Source organism: Rhincodon typus, chromosome 36, assembly GCF_021869965.1.
Source record: "Rhincodon typus isolate 14 chromosome 36, sRhiTyp1.1, whole genome shotgun sequence".
NCBI lineage: Eukaryota > Metazoa > Chordata > Chondrichthyes > Orectolobiformes > Rhincodontidae > Rhincodon > Rhincodon typus.
Genome location: NC_063367.1, coordinates 23,673,608 through 23,679,607, shown reverse-complemented (window position 1 = coordinate 23,679,607; position 6,000 = coordinate 23,673,608). Strand labels below are relative to the sequence as shown.

General features: G+C 41.0%; 1 protein-coding gene across 1 annotated transcript in view; it reads left to right on the top strand.

The window, feature by feature from the left end:
• fam189a1 (family with sequence similarity 189 member A1) overlaps positions 1 to 6,000 on the top strand; it is a 335,517-nt gene that overhangs the window by 34,867 nt on the left and 294,650 nt on the right. The window lies entirely within an intron of this gene.

Sequence of the window (6,000 nt, the reverse complement as noted above, 5' to 3'; positions counted from 1 at the left end):
CTGAATGGGGCAGCCAGCTCTCACAAATCAAGATTTCTGTGTTTTGGCTTTTTTCAGTAACATCTGAAGATATTGGGGTCTCAAAAGAGTAGGAAGTTTCAGTGAATGTCTCTTGTCTGCTAATCTCTCAATCTTCTATTGACATTTTTTCCCTCGTAAATTGGAGAACTGATGTGAGAATCTTTGTTTGAAATTTCCTTTTAGCCAAGGGGTGTGTGTATGGGACGTAACTATATTGGAACAGTTAATCAGTAATAATTATAGTCATGCAGCACGAATACAGGCCCTTTGGCCCTACTTGCCCATGCTGCCCAGTTTTCACAATTTAAACTAAACCCGTTTGCCTACATTTGGTCCATATCCCTCCATACCTATTCCATTCATGTACCTGTCTAAATGTTTCTTAAATGACAAAATTGTACTCACTTCCACCACTACCTCTGGCAGCCCATTCCAAATACTCACCACCCTCTATGTGAAAAAACTGCCCCTCTGGGCGCTTTTGTATTTCTCCCCTCTCACCTTAAACCTATGTCCTCTAGTTTTACACTTCCCTACATGGGGAAAAGCTATCCGCTATCTGTCTGATGTCACCCCTCAGTCTCCGAAATTCCCATCCACACAGAGTTCATTTGCCTTACATGTCAGGCCTCTTGCATTGAAATAAATGCCGTTTAACCGAGACTTCCCTTGCTTCCTGCTGTGCTCTTGCCTGCCCTCTCTACTACTGGAATTACCAAGATTGCCTTTACTATTTAACTTTCTCTCATTATCTTTTGTACGGTCCTCAACTTTCTCTTTTGTCCCCCTACTGCTTTGGATCCCAATACCTCTGCCAGACTAATTGAAACCCTCCTTAGTGGCTTTCGCAAATCTTCTATCCAGGGTTTGGTCCCCCTCTAGTTCAGGTGCAATCCGTCCCTCTTGCATACGTCACGTCTGCCCTAGAAGAGATCCCAATGATCCAAGAATCTAAATCCCTATCCCCTGCACCAGCTTTCGAGCCATACATTCATCTGCCAAATCCTCCTATTCCTACTCTCGCTAAGACATGGCACTGGAAGTAGTTAAGAAATTACTACCCTTGAGGTCCTGCATTTTAACCTTCTGCCTAACTCTCCATAATCATTCTTCAGGACCTCATCCCTTTTCCTACCCATGTCATTGGTACCAATATGTAAAATGACCTCTGCCTGCTCACCCTCCCCCTTTAGAATTTCATGTAATTGTTCAGTTACTATATCTATTATTCTGTTGAGTTTCTGATCTGTTAATATATTCTAAATTCCTCTATTTTTGGTTGTATTTTAATTACAGCGTTTAAATAAATTGTGTTTTGCTTAACTTCAAGTAGTTTGACCAGTCATACTGCATCTGAGACACTTTACATTTGCCTTTAAAATAAGAAAAAGTTAGGGTCTATCTACCTTAGAATATTTTTGAGGGGGGTCTGATCTGGTCCATAACAAATTGGGGGCTCTTGTCAGGGTCCAAATCTATAATTCCAAGTTGGTTTAGGATTATCGGACTCGAAGACTGCGAGAGGTAATTGTTGGGGTCTTTTATTTTGGGTGTTGAATTCCATTGGTTTAAGTAAGGTGTGCCTCATGTAGTAATGGCTCTTTAGGTCACTAAGAGTTTTCCAGGTGGGGAGTGGAAGAAGTGACTTTGGGAGTTTTACACAAAGTGAGCAAGGCAATGTTGTTGGAACTGGCAGACCAGTTAGAGTTGGGATTGCCTTTGTCCATGCAAAATGGGGAGGTAATTGCAGAAATAGCTCGACATTTAAGATTGCCAGAAATGTCATCAGAATCTTTGGAAATGACTAAAATTCAATCGCAAATGAAATAGCTTGAATCAGAGGCAAAAGAAAAGGAAAGAATAGCCAATGACAGAACAAAAGGAAAGAAAAGGAAATGAAACAGTCTGAATTACGATTAAAAGCAGAGGAAGAAAAAGGGGGAAGAGGAAGGCCCTAGCAGAAGAGAGAAAAGAAAAACAGAAAGAGAGAGATAACACAGTGTGGAGCTGGAGGAACACAGCAGGCCAGGCAGCATCAGAGGAGCAGGAAAGTTGACGTTTCAGGTCGGGACGCTTCTTCAGAATGAACTTTCCTGCTCCTCTGAGGCTACCTGGCCTGCTGTGTTCCTTCAGCTCCACATTTTATCTCTGACTCCAGCATCTGCAGTTCTTGCTATCTCTCAGAAAGAAAGTGAGTTTGAATTTCAGAAGTCAGCAATTAGAGGGCAAAGTTGACTTAAAAGGGCAGAGATGAAGGTAGAAGATAGGCTTCGTGAGGAGGATAGTGATGATAAGAAAACCCATCATATCAAAAGGCCTGGTGGGGACTTATTTAAGTATGTCTAAGCATTGCCCAAGTTTGATGAGAAGGAGGTAGAATCCTTTTTCAGTTCATTTGAGAAAGTGGCCAGTGACCATATGGGTTTTATTGATCCAAACAAAGTTGGTAGGTAGTGCTAGTGAGATATTTGCATCACAGAGTAGGTGCCTGGAGAGTATGCATGGACAAAGAAAGCCATCTTAAGTACATATCAGCTGGTAGCAGAAGCCTATAGACAATGTTCTGGGAATCTAAGGAGGGACCCTGGTCAAACGTACATTGACTTTGAAAGGATCAGACAATGTAATTTTACTAGGTAGATAAGGCATTGAAAATAGATCAAACATATGACACTTTTAGAGAAACAATTATTTAGGAGTTCAAAAATTCATTTCCTGAAGCAGTGAGAATTCATGTGGAAGAGCAGAGAGTTAAAACTACAAGATTAGCAGCTGAAACAGCTGATAGTTATGAGTTGGTTCATAAATCAACATTGACAGCAATTTCAATCTGTGAGGAACAGAAATTGGGGAAAAGAGAAATCTTCCAGTGATAAGAGAAAAGGGGATCTCATTGAAGATAATAAAGATAGTTTATCACAGGGTATAAAGGAAACCCATGAGGGAGAAAGAGACGTAAAAAGACTCAGGTGTTTTCACAGCAATAAAGTTTATAAAAAGCACTGGGAAGACAGCTGTGGGAAAATAGGATAAGCCAGTGAATTTTGTTGAAGTGGTAATGGAAAACACAGAAGAAGCTAAAATGCTGCACCAGAATGTTCAACCTGGTCAGAGGTTGGTTGAAAAGAAACTGCCAGATCTTCTTAAACCATTTACTTGCAAGGGGGACGTTTACTTGCATATGCCAGGAGGAGCAGGTAAAGAAATTACAATTTGAAGCGATATCGGAACATGTTAATCTTCGATGTTGAGAGATGAGGAGATATGTAACTCAGAAGGACTACTGCCAGAAAAGGTGGTAATATGTGGAATTCATGGTGAGATGAGAAGTGCTCCATTATGTAAACGGAGGTTGGCATGTCTGGTGAAAAGTGGAGAAGTGGTAATGGGAGTACTGGAGGAACTCTTAGCTCCAGGAATACAATTTGTCCTTGGTACTGATATAGCTGGATCACAGGTGGGAGTGCTGCCAACTATAGTTGAAAAGCCAGTGGAAGATCAGGCAACTGAGGTGTTACAAGAAGTATATCCTGTGAGTTTTCCTGAATATGTGGTAACAAGGTCACAAAACCACAGGTTGAAGCAGGAGGAGAAATCAAAGAATAAAGATAAGGAGATTGAAGTACAGTTATCAGAGACTATGCCAGTTGGGAATAAACAAGAACAGGTGGAGGACAAAGTGGATATTTTTAGTTCAGAGAAATTAACTGAATTACAACAGAAAATGAAAACAAAGCAATTGTATCAAAAAGGATACACAGAAGAAGTGTATCCCAGAACGTTAATACCTTCAAAATGGCGTCTTGATGAGGAAATGGGGACCATCATGTACTCAGGCGGATAAGAAATGGGCAGAAGTTCATGAAGTGGTACGGTTAGCACTGCTGCCTCACGGTGCAGGGAACTCGGGCTCGATTCCACCCTCAGGCGACTGTCTGCATGGGTTTCCTCCGGGTGCTCCAACTTCCTCCCAAAGTCCAAAGATGTGTAGGTTAGGTAGATTAACCATGGGAAATGCAGGGTTACAGGGATAGGGTTGGGGACCAGGGGCAAGCCTGGGTGGGATGTTCTTTGGAGGGTCCATGTGGACTTGATGGGCTGAATAGCCTGATTTCACATGATTCTACGAAGTTGCATTACCAGTGGGTTATAAAAAGGTGGTGTTGCAGTTAGCACATAAATTACCAGTAGGAAGTTATCTGGGAGTAAGGAAAACTCAAGCCAAAATACAAAAACATTTTTCTGGACTCAACTGCATAAGGATGTAGTTGAATTTTGCCAGACATGTCATACGTGTCAAGTAATTGGAAAATCTCAGACAGCGATAAAACCAGCACCTTTAATACCCATTCCCGCATTTGAGGAACCTTTCACAAAAGATCTTGATTGATTGGGTAGGACTCTACTAAAGCAAAAAGTAGGAATCAGTATTTGTTGACAATAATGGATGTGTCCAAAGATTTCCACAGTCTATTCCACTACACAGTATCACAACTGAAAGGACTGCAGAAGAGTCACTCAAATTTTTCACTAGATGCACACTACCCACAGAGATACAATCAGATCAAGGGTCAAATTTTATAATCAAAATTATTCAAAGTTACGGATAGCACAAGAATAAAACAATTCAAATCCACTGTGTATTAAGCAGAATTGCAAGGCGCATTACAAGAGTGGCATCAAACTTTAAAGGCCATACTAAGGGCTTATAGTCAAGATGTCCAGATGATTGGGATAAATGAATTCCATTTGAACTTTTTGCAATTAGGGATGCACCAAATGAATCTATCAAATTCAGTCCATTTTAAGTTGCAGACTTGCTTGCCAAGCTAGTGTGTTTGATTGCAAACGTTTCGTCACCCAGGTAGGTAATATCGTCAGTGCACCTCCGGTGAAGCGCTGATGTTCTATCTCGTTTGTATTTATATGCCTGTTTGCTGGGGAGGTTAGCATTACTTCTGGGTCTATTTTTCAGTAGTTTGTATATCAGGTCCAGTTCAATGTGCTTGTTGATGGAATTCCAAGGGACTAAGCTGGGAAGCACTAATCTAATTACGCATGATGTAGACATAGGAAATGCTGTTCTAATTAAGCAACATTCTTATGAACTTAACCCTTTAAAGTTGGCACAGGTTCAAAAAGAGATTTGAACGCATGCTCAACGACAACATTATCGAAGTGAGTGGCAGTGATTGGAGCTCACCCATCGTAATGGTACCAAAACCAGATGGTACCCATCAACTGTGTGGACTATTGCACAGTCAGTGCAGTTACAAAGTCTGATTCACATCCTATTCCATGTTTGAAAGACTATATTTAGAAGGTGGAACAAGCAACTTATATTTCTAAGTTGGACATACTTAGAGGATATTGGTAGATACCTTAATCCGAAACAGTGAAGACAATTTCGGCTTTACTGACACAAAACGGACTATACTAATTTAAAGTATTTCCATTTAGTATGAAAAATGTGCTAATCAAAAACTAACCAATAAAGTTATTTCAGGATATTCAGGATGTACATCCACAACCTGGTGGTTTTTAGTTGAACATGGAAGGAACATTTGCAGCATCTATCAGAATTGTTTGATCGACTTCCAGAAGCAGGTTTGGTGAAAAACCTGGCTAAAAGCGAATTCGCAAAAGCTCAAGTCACGTTCCTGGGCCATGTTACTGGTAATGGACAGATGGCCCCATTGGACATGACAACAAAGGTTATTGGGAAATTTCCCCTACCATTAACAAAGAGGGCAGTACTACGATTCCTAGGATCAAGTGGCTTTTATCGGAAGTTCACACCTAATTTTAGCAGTGTGATTGCTCCACTGACTGACTTACTGAGGTGCAGAAAATTTCAGTGGACGGCAGACTATCAGAAGGCATTTGACAGTGTTAACCACTGCCCCGGTGTTAGCCACACCTAATTACCCCATTCAAGGTGGTTATCGATGTAGGTGTCGGTACTGTACTCTTACAAGA